We start from the raw sequence: 15,872 nt of genomic DNA on the forward strand, positions 1-15,872 counted from the left end.
GTCACAACTCTTAGTTGCACTCAACTGTAGACTAGAGCACTGGGGACTGGCTTTCTGGTGGCTTGCACAATGGAAGTCCACTTACACAAGTGGATTATTTTCTTTTTTCCCCTCTAGCCCCCCCCCCCCCGTATGCATTCAAAATTTGTTCCAAAGGGTCCTGGAGCAGATTTTAAGGGTGCAGGGAGCCTGCAGGGACAGGAAATGACATAGAAGGCCTTTTACAGCAGCAGAGACCTGCTCAAGCTTTGTTGGAGTTCACCCAGTGATAGCTTTTCAGTGCTACTGAATCTTATGATACAAAAAAAACAACACCTTAAAAGGAAAATGGCATTTCTTTCAACTTGGGCTCATAGGACAATGTGAGGCAGGATCCATTCCTGATTCAATTATTATAAACAAGCAGAACATTGGATAAGATCCATTGGAGCAATGAACATGTTGCCCAAAAGTGGCATGATAAAAGGAATGGGCTCAGATACTGGATCCTATTAGAAAAATTACAAGCTGTTCTTTCCCTTGAAAACCAGCTTAATAGTTTTATAAATTGCCTTAATAAAGTAGAAGAAATTCTGTAAATCATATCAGATGGTATGAAATTATTAGTCACCCTAACAAAAACTTCGGATTTCTCAATAGTGGAAAAATGAGCAACCCTTTTCACTTCAAGGTTAGTATATTTAAACAGGGGTACATCCCAATAATGGACAAGATTTTCCTTCAACTAAAAATACATTAATTCCTAGGCACCCTGATAATTTTATAGGAAAATGTTTTCTTTTTTACATGCGCAAAGTGGATGGAACTTTTTCCAAAAGGCCACCAAGGCTGTAATCATATACCCACTTACCTGGGACTAAGTCTCAACGAACTCAAACAGAACCTATTTCTGAGTAGATATGTAGAGAATTGTGTGGTAAAATAATGTATTCCTATATTGTGTCATTAATAATGCAAACCTATGAAGAAGCAAACTTGTTTTAGTTCAGTGGACTCTACTCCCAGGTAAGTGTTGCAATATTGTAGCCGTAGAAAATTAATTAGGGAATATCAAACTCTTGACTGAAACTTATGAAGATAACTAGTGTTGTCATACATTTAAACTTACTCTTTTTGTATATGGTAAACCAACAAAAATTATAAACTAAAAAGTGTTTCAAAATGTGAGTTACAGCAGCTGGTACATTATACCCATGTTTTTTGTTAGAGCATGGAGCTGAAAATGCCAAGGCATTTGAACCCCATATGGGACAGCTGCATATTCCTCCATTTCAGGGGGTTGGACTAGGTGATCCTCAGGGTCCCAACTCAACAACTCTATGATTCTATTGTTTAAAGATGGCTACAATCATTCATATTCTGCTTCTCAATATGAAGCCGTATTCAATACGAAGCCATGTTTTTAAAAAATCCAAGACATAAAAGAATTTTGGAGTGTACTTGGCACCAAAATCCATAGGAATACAGTCAAATATATAGTCGATTCTTACTCAGAGTAGCCTTATTTGAATTCTTCTGTGTAATGAAAATCATTTGGCTTTATGAAGCAGCCAACAGTAACAACTGACCCTCACTTATAGCAGAATGCAAGTCACTGTTATTTAGAACAGTGAAAAGATCTGTGTCTTTATCCCTGCACTGCAATAAGCAGGTGAGAATCTTTTTTGCCCTGCCATGCACAATTCTGCCTAACTTTCCTCGACGATGATAACATTGTTATAAATAAAAGTGCAAATTATTTTTAGCCCAGAGATTTCGCTAAGCACTCACGTTTCTCTCCTGTGTGTAAACGCCGGCAGTTCTGCTTGCCCTAGTTTAACAGCCCTCTTTAGAAATATTCATTGGTGGCTTGTAGCTGATTTATCCCAAGCAAGTTCCCAGGAGAAGTCTGGTGCTTATTCTCTCCTCCAGTCTCCTATCAGCATCTCGCCTCTGTTGCCCCCTGTAATTGTCACCAGCATCCAAGAAAGCAGCAATTCATTTCCTGCAGAACATGGGAGATAAAAACAATCAAATTTTAGAGCAGGGCAGGGCAGGGCAGGAGGGAGGCCCACCAAAACAAAGATTAACACAAAAATATTAGATGGGTTCAAAATGTACACAATATGTCATCAAGAAACTGGGAAGCTTTATGTGTTCTTTCAACAGAGTGAAGTCAACCCTACAACATTATCACCAAAAAATCTCTCGCCAGCAAGAAGATTGAACATTTTCCTCCTCCCACCTATGAGGATCTTGAAATACACGAGAGGAGCTAATGAACTCTAATCAGATGTCTTTAAAGGAGAAAAGATATTCAATTCTGAAATATATATTTTGAATGAAATAATCCATAACATTTAGATTTGATTATCTGTTTCTACAGCTTTATATTTTTTCCTATTCTAACTCCTGCCCCCCCCCCCAGTCTCTTATGTAACTTGGATCATACAAGCAAGGATGTCCAAGGTTGGAAAATTTCCAACTGACCAAAAAACAGGATTGAACTTGATGCCTAAAGACCATGGAAGGAAGATGACCCATGCTGTAATCTGCTCTTTGGAAAGGCTCCTTATACCATTTTTTTGTCAAGCTTCCCTGGATAGCAATCCTGCTACCCAACAGACAGTGGTGGGGAAAGCCACCACAACTTGCAATGCACTCTGCCAACACAACAACAGCCCTGGGTCGCCTAGCTCCAATCTATGCTATTAGTCTCTTTTCCATTTTTGAGCCAAGATTCCTAATGTAGAAAGTAACTAGAGGCAGCAGCAACAGCAGTTTTTGCCAACCTGTTCTCTCATCTGCCTGAAAATTGGACACAAATGCTGCTGAATAGTCTGAGCAGGATATAGTTGGGTTGCGATTCCCATTGAGAATTACTAATTTGTTCTCTTTTGTAAAATATAAGCCCCGCTCAGGAAGGAAATTCCGTAACTCAATGGAATGCTTTCCTTTATATTCACCAGGTTATCAAGCACAAAACAGTTAAAATTGGCTGAGCCAGCTGGCAGGGGATTCCCTATGCCCAGGGAAAGTCATAGCTCAACCAGCATAGGCATGACATCAGCAGCTACCTGTACCTCAGTCATCTGCCAGTCAAGCTCAGTTCAACCATCACTTGAATGGTGGGGTTGCTGCAGACCTACAGTTGCTCCTACAGAATAGCTTGAAGCATGCCTGTCACCTGACTAATTCTACATAGGAACTAAACAGCAGTTTTGAAGAGTATAGCAATGCTTCAGACTGCAAAAGAGATAAAAGTCGAAATGGGTGCTATGTCCAAAACATTGTCATACTGATGGCATCTAAGAAGGCATAGTATTTTGGAGCTGCAAAAGCCATCCTGTCTGGGGCCCTTCATAGAGCTCACCATGCTCCTAAGTTAAAGCTAGGAACCTTCTCTCAAGGACATCCCCAAAGAGCTTTTCACAGTTCCCTGCGCCCTAGCTCCTTTCTTGCCAAGCTGTCATATGCCTAGGCAGCCCTGCATCTCTCTTACCCTTCTAATACCTTCACCTGAATTAAGATTTTGTACCTAGAAAGAGACTAGCTCCAACTGCAGGAATGGAAAAGCATTACTACTACCCCACAGTCAAGCCCAAACTCATTTTCTCTGTCACATCATTGGTTTCCCTTTCATTAATATAGCTATGAAAACAGTTTGACTGATTAGTCACCCAAGACTAAATTCAATTCCTATGTGGGGTTGTGTTTTTTTAAGGTAGAAAATAATCACAGCTATGTTGTACAGAGTGACTAAGTTCTCAGTGTTCAACCTTGAAAGCTAGCTCTTAGACTGAGCTGAACTTTGAACCTCCCATTTTCACTTAATTCTGAAATAGCACTCCTACGGAGAAAATGAATCTGGCATGCCATAAGCCAGAGAAGAGAGATGCAGCAGGAACTAAATATTTATTAAGTATCAACATTGGTCGATTCTACTTGTCCACTCTTCCTCAGAAACTCTGACTAGCTAATACTTTTGAGTTCCAGGGTTCCAAAGACATGCCACTAACGGATAGAGGAAAAACTGGTAGAAATAAAAGCTATATTAGAAGACTAACTTGCTTCCTTGAGATGTGCTGGGCACATGTCCACCAAGGAAGGGAAACACTCTCTCTCTCTCTGCCATCCTCAGTCTCTAACATTGACTGTGATGGAATAGGACTTGAAGCCATTTTGTACTTGAGTTTTGGCAGAGAGCATACAAGACCTTGGACAGCAACCTGCTATGGCAATTAACAAGCAACGTTGTCTCTGCTGGGAGCAAGAGCCATCTGAAGCCTTATCTAGGCTGCATAGGCTTGAAGCCACAGGAGCTGGCTAACCGACTAAACAGCCCTCACCTTATTTTGTAACCTTTGGGGCTTCCATGAGGCTGTGAGCTCTGGGCCAGCAAGGCCCTGAATAAGTTACAGGAGGTTCTGCCCCTGGGAAAGTATCCAAACATCTGAGTTCTCTACAGTGCCATGAAAAGCCCCCAGCTTGCAGATCACAATACGGTCCTCTTTGGGATCTATAAGGAGCTGGCCCTTGCTCTGTTTATCCTAGGGCCGTCTATTCATACTAGTACCATCTCTCCAAAGGTCTCACCTATTCCTGTTTCTGGAGATCCTGGAGATGACAATGAACCAGGGACATTCAGCATGCTGTACATGAGCTATGACCCACCACCTAAGAAGCAGTGAATTCTAAAATTAAAAGTAGTAAACTCCGCATCAGAGCAGGAGAGGCGGGCAGTATTTTGTGCTTTCCTGAAGAATGACACCCAGGGGAACAAAGGGAGCAGAGAGTAAGAAAAGCCAGAGGGGGGTATTTATTTTTGGAAGAGTAGCGGGACCGTATTTGATGTCACTGTTTCACAACTGCTCTGCGCTCTGCTTACAAGCAGGCAGCTTTCAACAACAGGAAGCCTGAGGACTTCGAGCCCCATGAGTGGGCGTATCAGCAGGCAAGTAATAATATGCAGAGAGCAGCACTGGCAGCGACTTCATCCCATCTCCTTCCAGCCACTACAAAGGCTCATGCTGGCAGGGCAAAGCTTGCCAGGCATCTCTCAACTCCCACAGGTCGAGACTGTAGCGTTTGCTGCTCCGCAGGCAGTCACACGTTTCATGTTTCCAGTACCAGAAGGTGCTTGACATTTCCACTTTAAAAGCCAAGGTGCCCTAAGCCCCAAAGTGAAAAAAAGTTTGCCGTAATGATAGAGACACAAACAGAAATAGGAGGCACTTGAGAGTCCAGAGAACTGGCTTCACCGCCACATTACAGTAACCTCTTGAAAACTGATACTTAGGGAAGAAAGTGAGTAATACAAATTAACATGTGCTGTGTTGCGGGGCTTGGCAGGTGGGAGGGAAAGGCGTTACACAGCAACCTGCCGCATAACAATAGTGGAAAATACTTCCTTCATTGTAAAAAAAAGAAAAGAAAAAAGGACCTGATCTGAATTATAGGAATAGTTCTCATAGATCCTGATGTGTCTAGTGGGTAACTAATTCTTTGTTTGTCCTTGGAAGTCTATGACTATATATACAGAAAGCATCACACCACCCTCCAAGCCAAACACAACCCCCTGATCCTTTATTGTGGCCTCCCAGGTGTTTTTCACACACACAAACAAACAAACACCTATTCCAATCATGGGTTGCTAGCGCACTGCCACACATGGCTGTGGTCTACTTTCAACTTCAGTGGAGCGGGATGGCACAGGTACATAAGCCTGGTGCGTTGAGACATCATATTTACTAGTTTCCAACCCCAAGGTATACCTCTTCAACAAGGTAAAACATAGGAAGTACAAGGCCCAAACTGAATATCAGCATGCAGATGCATGTGTAACTTTCAGAGAAAGAAGTTTCAGAGCCCCAACTCCTTCCTTTCAAATGTATTATTACCTACAGCTTCAACGTAATTGGGAAGGGGTGGTATCTCTTCTTCCACCTGCCATTTATCTAAACCCTTCCCCAAGTTATTCCTTCGCCATCAACCCCAGTGGGGTTCTAAATGTGAGGATAAACCTTACAGAGAACCTTGTAAGAGGAGAGAAAGCAGTTCAGATCTGTTTCAAAAAGAGAAGCAGGAAGTGAAGAAGGGATTAAGCATTCTTCCCTCTCTACTGTTTGTGCTGCCTCTTCCCAAAGCTCCTTTTGCGGTCGCCCATCATGTATCTGCTACATGCAACAGCACATACTGAGATCAGAGGAAGTAAAAAATAATTGATGAGGGAGTTGAAAGGTCAGCTGCGTAAGTCATCTAGTCCCACCACAGTTGATGAATTCTATTGAGGACAAGATGCTGGAATAGATGGGCCCCTGGCCTGATCCAGCAGGCTCTTCCTATGTTCTTATATAAGAGACACACGGCAACTATACCTAGTCTAAGAAAAAAGACAGCCCATATAAAAGACACATTCCTTACAATTAGCCAGCTAAATATATACTGTAACAGAAGTGCATCAAAATATGCTATGTATTTTTCTGAAAACTATCTTGTGTAATTTATTCAACCTTCTAACACATTAAACTTCCAAAATACAGAACCCCAGGCATTCTGACCCACTACACCTGAGTATTGTATATAGCTATTTATTTGGTATATGCAGAGTGTTTTCACAAAACTCAAGAATAGATACATTTTGAACGCTCAGCTGAAACCACAAAACTGATTTTTCCTGCTTGAGGTGGCTTGATCTCAGCTGATCCAATGTAATAATTTTACTCTATTACAATTCACCTGATCTACATGGAGCTTTGATTTCAGTTCTCCTCCTGGGATAGAAGAAATAATATATTTGCCATCAGATAACATAATATATGGGGATTCCCTCCTGCCACTCAGCCTACACAGAATACTAAGTGTTCTCCTTTAATCTCGTTTCCCAATACAAAGCTGTTTGGCTTGCTCTCTTGAGATGCCCTGCCTTGCTAACATCACCTCACTGACCTTGAACCCACAGTTGAATATTCTGGGTCCTCGCCATTCCTCGATGCTCAGCTTTAAAAATGATATATTAGCATTTCTACATCCTGTTTGCCTCTCAACTCATAACTCCTTTCCCTCATATTTTCCTTCATCTTGCTGTAGCTTAAAGCCAGACGTACCTCTCCCCCGCAACCCCAGCATTTTTCAGCTTGCTTTCTCCAAGTTCATGGTAGATGGGAAGCTTAAACAAAAATAAACAAACCACAAGCTACAACAGCATCCCACTTTTGTTTTGCATTCTCTCCATTTTTTGGTATTTTATCATTGCTGGTCATCTCCATATTTGCATCAGTTACATATGTTTAGCTGTCATGGTGCCCCCCCAAAAAAAAAACATTCTGTGGGCTGCAGGTTGCTACAGTTCTGATAATTACCTGCTAGAAATCATTAGCTTCTTCCCATCATACAAACCCAGATCTATAGCTCCAAAGATACCCAGGGAAGAGGAATGACCAGGAAACTAGTTTTAAGTCTAATGTAGGCACGCCATGTATAATCTTTTTTCCATTCTTTTTCCCATTCGTGTCTCTTACTTTCCCCCCTTTCCTTCTAAAGCAATTCTCATTGGTTCATCATCTTCATTTAACCCTGAGAAGTGGATATTTGAGTAGGTTCACAAAACCTGCTCTACTCAGATTACAATCCCAGTTCCCCTGAAGGAAATGCTGAACCTGATTTTACAATGTACAACTCACAAGGCCCCACAACCAATTCATATTGGATGTATGTTCACTATAAGCAAAGAAGTGAGGAGGAAGATGCCGAAGGAGCCACACTGCTAATTTTACTATAAATATTTTAAATCACACTATTTGTCAATTTGTTTATTCTGAACGGAAACCACAAAGTGCAGTATGCAGAAATTCTGATTAATTTTTTTTTGGGGGGGGGGTCAGTTCCAAAGGTACTCAGTTCTTCAAAATGACAAAAATCCCATATTATTATTTTTGTTAAATCTGCCTTGGGACTTCTTAAATGCTGTGTTCCTGCATGTGCACAGGCTGCTTAAATCCAACAGACTTTGATGACATCTAGTCCACCAAACTATGCCCAGGTCCACAGCTTTGACATGACAACTATATTATTATTATTATTATTAATTATTATTATTATTATTATTATTTAGATCTATATACCGCCCTTCATCAAAAGATCTCAGGGCTGTTCACAAGATAAAATAGTCATGATAATGGTCTTCCACATGCAGCTATGGATTTTCCATCATTATGTTTAATAATAATAATAATAATAATAATAATAATAATAATAATAATAATAATAATAATAATTTATACCCCAGCCACTCTGGGCAGCTTCCAACAAAATATTAAAATACAATAGTCCACCAAACATTAAAAAATTCCCTAAACAGGGCTGCCTTCAGATGTCTTCTAAAAGTTCTTCAAGAGAAGCTAGGCCAAGTCAAACATGACATACCGGTACTTGCACCCACACTGTTGCTTTTCCAAAATGATCTTGCAAGCACATACACAGTTACAAACAATTCCACAAAAGTTACTAGACCACAAAATATTTTATATGCTTGGCTGCATGCATACACTTATGTTAGCAATTTGTGGTCTTTAAAAAAGCAATGTAGTAAGCTTTGCCTGTTGCCTAGCAGCAATTCTTACTCACCACAGGTGACCAGGCAAGTGGTTTTTACAAGCCTGCACATAGACACTTGCTGGAGTGGCATATGCAAGCAGAATCTGTCATCTCTGCACAGTGGCACTTGCACATTCCACTGGAGAAATCTTACATTGCCTTATGCCTATGTAACGTCTTCGTACTCCCTTAAAAAGCACACAAAACATTATGTCAGAATGAATCCATTATAGCTCCTGATATTATTCTTCCTACCAAAGAGTGAACACAAATAGAAAGTTTAGTGACTGATTTTAGTGTTTGGGATGTATATAGCAACAGATTCTTTTCAAAGAACACAAAAGAACAGAGATTCCTATTCATCTCACAGTTAACACTTGTGTTACCCTAATGAAAACAAAATGACATATTCTACTTTATTGCAAATACATCTTCATTTACTCAACAAAGCCAGATTTATGTCTGCCTGGTTAACTTACTAGCACTGGCACTCCATATGCTGCTACTGCAAAAAGCAGAGATTCTCCATCTGGCTGCTTTGAAACCCTGACATTCTCAACGAGTCCCACCTCTGCACTGCACACAATAGACCAGTGTCAGAATCAGAAACAGAAATACTGTAGAGTGTCAGGGCACTATTTGCTTGCTTATAGCTTCTGTAACAAAAAGAAAGAAACAGACCACTGGGAAGATCTCCGCTTCTCAGTGAGGGATGGCAAGAGGAAACCTGCAGGAGGCAGAGGGAAAACAGCAAGGAGGATACGATCAGCAGGAAAGCATTGTGTCTCCGGGAAAAATACATTCCTCTTCTTCTGTGTACCCTTGCCTAAACCTGCATTTCTTGGGCAACACCCCATAATCTCAGGGGCTATTTTTATTATCTTGAGCTCATATTTCAGTGCTACAGCCAAATAAAATGTGCAACGTTGTTGGTTTTTAAATCCCTTTATCATGTCAGTATCTGCAGTTTGTTCTAAATGATGTGGGGAGAGAATATGTCTACAGTACCATGAAGACCAAGGGGAATGTGTAGGTCGCATCACATTTTGCCAAAGTACACGAACTTTTATTCTAGATTAAAAGGATTAAATAGAAGTAAATATTCTGAATGCTTACTTCCTGTTCTCCCCCCTCCCCCCAATAGACACACACACACACACACACACACACACACACACACACACAACCTCTCCTTCTGAATGTATTAATAATACCTACACCTTGAATACAATTGGTCCTTCTGTGTTGCCATGGAACTGAAACCTTTGCAGCTTAGATGGTGATGTATTCCAGGAAGCAGGCTGTTCCTACACTTCCTATCACAGAGGTAAAATCACTGCATACCATTAACTCCTTTCGTATCACAAGCTTCTTGTCTGCACATCACTTCACATGCTCCCCGCCCCTCCTTTCTCTTCCACCTCAATAAGCAACATATATCATGCTTAGCTTGTCTTATCTCATCAAACGTTTTGGAAATACAGAGCAGATAGCATCATGCTGAAGAGCACAATTCTCTCTCCCCCGGTTCAGGTAATCACTTCAAGTTCGACTGCAGTTTAATTAGTCACTTGTGTCAGTCATCTATTAGATGGATAGAGAATTGCTCGTGTGCTGCTGAGGAGACTGTGACCTGTCTGGTCCTGGTCTACTGGAGGAACGACAGTTATTGAGGTCCAAGTATATGGGCTGGATTCTTGCACACGTGTGGCCTACCGAATGTAGTGTTGGCCCTTCTGGATCATAACACTGGACAAGCAGGGATAGGTTGGTTTGGTCAGAGGCTGCGTAGATTCCTCCCTGAGAAAGGGTCCGTTTTAGCCACTCTGAAAGAGAGGGTTGTGCAGCCTCTCTTGAAAATCCATCCCGAGATGAGGAGACTGAAATAACTATTTGGATGCCTGAAAACAATGCCTTTCTTGACAAAGTGCTCAAGTGGGTGGTTACTCTGCAACTTCAGGATATCCTTGTTAAAACAGACTGATCTAGATCCATTTCCACTGGGTTTCAGCAGTTTTGGCAACACCACTATTGCTATAGCTCTGCCCCCTTGAGCAAGCCTCTGCAGTTCAGTGGTCTTATTGAAAAAAGGAGTTTTATGGATACTAGTCTCACAGTCAGAATGTTAGATTTTCCTATGTACAGATGTTCTGAGCAAGTCGTAATTTTACAATTAAAACCAAATGTTGGAGATTCCTTCTTTCATTTTCCAAGAAGTCTGTGACGCAAGTGTTGCGGGTTTGAAGGCAGTAATCCTCCAAATCTTGTTTTATATTATGTGTTATGAAGAACATACTGTATTAACAGTCCTGCCCAGGTTTTCGGCTTCACTGTTTGCCCAGCATTCTCACTTTGGTTATTGTCCAAAACCGATTAACAAAACACTTTGTGCTATGAAGGCATGCAGAATATTTGCCATGTACATCTGGGCTTCTGTCTTTCTTATAGTTCTCAACGATGGATTCTGTCTTTCAGAAGTCTGAAATTTACTGAACAGAGTTGCCTTTACATGAACCAAGTATCTGCCTTCCCATAACTGCTGATTTGGGTCACTTCCAGCCGATCAATCTTTTGTGGGTGGGATTCAATCACACACCGGCAAATTTAGCTTGTGCGGTTAAATTGAATTGTGCTCTCTTATGCAACAAACCCACTTCCCAAAATTACAAATGGCTTTTTGCTGTAAGAAAAGTGATGAGGAAATGCAGTGGAAGGTGTGGGCTAACAAGTAAGAATGAATGTTCAACAAACAGCAGGTGTAGTAAAACAATCACACAAATTCTATGAAAGCAAATCAAGACAAATGGTCAATAAAAAGGTAGTCTCAAATAACACTTGGGGTTATTGGGTTGTGGGGAGAAGTGACAATTAAGTTCCCCACACAGACGAGCACCGTTTTATTTTCCAATATTAACACAGAAGAAATTTGTGTTCATCTTAAACACGTCTGGCTATTTAACTACCATAATAGAAAAAGAACCAACACATTGCTATTGATATGCAAAACTTGTAGAATCTATGTCCTGCTTTATTTTGTATCCTTTTTTTAAAAAATCCACCATGTTATACACCCACCAAAATACAATCTGGGGTTTCAGAGTCCACCATGACTGCGGAAAGACATGCATTAGTCCTCTGGCCCATAGGGAGAATAAATGTATATTCTAAGAACCACCTGATGCTAAGCGTTCTGAATGTCATGTCTCTTCACATGAAGGAAAGCATCTTCTAATAAAGTGGCTGTTGTGGCACAATCTGCTAAAAGCAAAGTATGCTGAAGAATGCTTCTTTAATAATATACTTGTATTCATATGCGAATCTATGCAGATAATCAGTTAATTAATGACTTGAGTCAGCAAAAAACACAATGAGGTCTTCTGTAAATTCCCCAGTGACATAGAGGAAAATGGGGAGAGGGGTCCCCAATCTTATAGAGCAGTCGTATGTGTATATATATGCTCAGTATTAACAACTGAGGTAATGGAACTTACTCCCAGGTAAGTATGTATGGATTACAGTATAGCCTCAATTGCCTGAATACAATGGGTTTTCACCAACTAGCGTCACATGCAGTTTTCCATGGAAAATTGATCTACACACAAACAGTTGTGTGGTCTACCATGAAAAGATGTCCAGAGTTCAAAAGACATCTTGGATCAACAGTAGTTGTTGCAAACGACAAAAAGCAAACATTAAAATATTTATGATTGCCGTGAAAAAAATTAGCTTTCACGCTTGAGGTCAGTGCTTTTTTTCTTTTAAAAAAATGTTTAGGGGTACTGTCAGTTTGACTCAAGAAATCACCATTTTATAGTTCAAATCAGGGAAATTAAATACAGTAAATGGACAAAAATACAAAGATTCACAAAATGTTTAGGGGTATGCGTACCCCTGTGTCCCCCAGGGAAAAAAAACACTACTTTAGGTCATGAAGATTTCATTACCCAATATTTAAATTTCTGTCTTGAAAGCAGAGATGGGGGGGGGTAATTTGCTTTTATTTGAATTTTAATTAGACTAGGCAATGTGCACTTATCAAACCAATGTGCAAACCGAAGCACAACTCTCCTTCAGTATGCTGTTCTCTAATCAACCAATGATTACAAAAATGTATATATCATGGTCAAGCATATATAAACGTGTGTGTGTGTGTGTGTGTGTGTGTGTGTATTACTGAAAATAGCATACTAAAATGAATTTTATTGGGGGAAATTGTTTGCAAAAATGTGTCTGTTACCTGAAACGGCATACACAACATTTTCATGATTTTATTATTATTATTATTATTATTATTGAAAACTGCTGTGGAAATACGGAGAAAATTTAAGACTGGATAAATGAGCAACTGAAAGAAATCAAGATTGACAGAGCTATCTATCTCTACTTGTATGCCTACAAAGGGGAGTTAGAACTGTTTTTTTTTCACACATGGCATAATTTGTAATTTACTAAAGAGACTTTCTCAAAGTGAAACTATTCCAAACACCTTTTGGTAACAGGAGGAGACAAGTTCTTCTGAGGGCATGATTTTTTTAACAACTGCACTTGTGCAGATTGGTTTTCTGTAATCTTGTGCAATGCAATATAGATAGGCTGCCAAAAGAAAACCCATTCCTGTCTTTCCCTTCTGCAGGCTTTAGCAGGCACAGAAAAATTCAGGAGTATGAGCTTCATAGAGAGTGCCAAATATGCAAGAATACAAAGCTTTTGTCTTTTATATAACTTCTTATCACTGAGACCTCAAACAAACCCTAACCAAAAGTAAAACTGCAGCAGGTACGATATTCTGTATACCATCTGCTTAACAACACAGATGGCTTAGAAGCAAATAACACAGAATTATGCTCTCTGCAGCTGGCTGCCTCTTAAATACAAATTTCTGTTCAAGACTTCTTTCCTGCTACATTGTGAACTCTTGCGTGCAACAGACAACAGTCAAGACATATTTCAGTATTTCCATTTCATACTACCGGTACTTTTTTATTTTTTTCAAGTCATAAAACAGAGGGTGATATCTATTGTTAGTCATTCCCAGAGCAGACCCATAGTCCATCCATTTCAATGGGTCTACGAGAGACACAGAATATTTAATCCCAGAGGCATATTTTCACAATGAAATAAAGTGTGACTGCTGAACCCAAGCTCAGGGAAGACAGGAATGACTACAGATCCTACTCATTTCTTTCAACATGTATAAAAAGTATTTATTTTAATATTCACATACCTAGTTTAAATAAGTACATTTTTAGCCAGGCAGACACACACACGTTCAGGGCTGCTGATATGGGGAGGAAGTCTGAGTTGTTACACAGACATAATGTTTAATCACAATTAGTCCTAGTCACAGTTCATTACCTTAACTTTGGTTAAGATCCCAAAACATGCAGTGAAATTCTGATATATATATATTTATGGATTGCTAAATTAAGCCCTGACCTAGAAAAATATAAGGAGGCATGAGAGGTCCTTGCAGCTGGAGAAGCTGAAGAGGTGGAACAATGGGTTCACTGACTGCCATTGTGTCCAAAAGCAGCAAAGTACAATTTGCCGAAAGAACACTTTGTCTTCAAGCCAGGATCCCAAACCACATCTTGATATTGGTTTATATTGCCCATATCTGCAAACTATGGTCTTCTGATAACTTGAAAACACATGCAGAGACAGGGGGTGGGGTGGGGTGGCGAGGTCACGTGGAAGTGTGCTAACCCAAGGTTTGCTGCTATACTCCATGCTGTAAGCTCATGCCATCCAACTGAATGAACTCTTTGTCCTAACAACTTCAAGCTATGGTTTTACATTATTCTTTTCTTAACTAATCCTTACATACAATTTAGATATTCAGATGGCATCATTAATAATATTTAAGTAGTACAAACCAAAGTTAAGCATTATATCTACATCCTAAACTAATATTACAGACTCTTAGGCTGGAGTATTGTTTAGGGGATTTTGTTGGAGAGGGGGTTGCCGCTGTTATCAATATTAATTTTTGTATCTTTATTTTAGATCTTATTATGGGGAAATTGTTTTGTTTGGTTGTGTGCTTTTGATGTTTTATTTATTGTTTGTGAATACTTTTGTTACATTTGTAATTATGTGATTTTTTCAAAATGTAAGTTGTCTTGAGCGTGGTTTGAACTATGGAAAAGTGGCATACAAATAAAATTATGTAAGAAGGGAGGTAGGCATGTGTCGGGGTTTGGGTGCTGGAGCTCCTCGTGCACAAACTTGGACTGCTCATGCACGAGGTACCAGTTGCGGGGAAAGCGGCCAGCGTTCCGTGTGCTTTTGAGCACGGGCGCCGGCCAAGTCTCACAATCCGAAGGAAAGTGAGTAAGCCGGGTGATGACTCCGAAGGTGCATGAGTTCTTAATTGCCTTCTAACCAAAATATTGCCTCGAGAAATAGAAGATACCCTGAATCTGAATAAGTAGATCAACTCAAGGAAATTAAAAATTTTACCTTAAACCTTTTACTCCCCTTTTTACCCCAAAGACAGACAGACACCGGTTATATCTTTAGTGGCTTTGGCAGAACCCGCGTAGGCTCGTCCCCTAAGCTAAGTTCTCCTAAGCTCAAAGTCCCTGCGCGCCCAATCTTCCGCGAGGCTAACTAAATAATACTAAAACCGAAATATCTTCCGCAAGCCTAGCCCTAGGCTAAACCTAAAAGAAACCTAACTAAAACTAAACCGAATGATCTTCCGCGATCTAACTCTAACTAAAAGGAAAAACCCATCCAACCCATCCAGCCCGCTCCCAATACCCTTAAACTAAACCCTGAACTTAACTAAAACCCAACTAAAGCAAAACGTGAATGAACGAACGTCGACTAACCCAAACTGAACGTGCCTAAGCGGGGAGCCTCAGCCTTTTATTTAGGAACAAACGTGACATCATGATCAATGCCTCAACCAATAAAATCACTGTTGCTGCCCTCCAAAAAGGCGGGAAGCAAGTTTAACGCTCATTAATAACTTTGAACATGACCGGAACTATAAAATAAAGGCGGATTAATCTCATTGGTGAACCAAACTATTCATTCTTACTTTCGCTTTTGCGCGTAGTGATACCAAAAGTAGTTCCCGAAAACCTCATTAAACAAATAAATAAATGTGGATCCTATGGCGGATCCGTGCAACGTATCCCGACAGGCATGAAACTATATCAGCCATATAAATTACAATAGCTGAGGAGAGCTTAAAATGGCGCCAAAATGTTTGCCTGAAAGGCATCCAGGATTGAAATACACTTTCTTCACTATTTAAGACAATATACCAGTCTAGTGGTGCTGAAAGT

The 15,872-nt window shown here is 40.2% G+C and overlaps 1 protein-coding gene across 2 annotated transcripts in view; it reads right to left on the bottom strand.

The window, feature by feature from the left end:
* Window positions 1–15,872, bottom strand: part of HIVEP2 (HIVEP zinc finger 2) — a 141,510-nt gene that overhangs the window by 79,954 nt on the left and 45,684 nt on the right. For both annotated transcript variants that reach the window (XM_033143913.1, XM_033143909.1), the window contains exon 2: window positions 1,771–1,984. The gene's annotated coding sequence lies outside the window, so the exon portion shown is untranslated. The remainder of the gene's footprint in view (window positions 1–1,770; window positions 1,985–15,872) is intronic.

The sequence above is a fragment of the Lacerta agilis genome, chromosome 3 (genome assembly GCF_009819535.1).
Source record: "Lacerta agilis isolate rLacAgi1 chromosome 3, rLacAgi1.pri, whole genome shotgun sequence".
Classification (NCBI taxonomy): Eukaryota; Metazoa; Chordata; class Lepidosauria; order Squamata; family Lacertidae; genus Lacerta; species Lacerta agilis.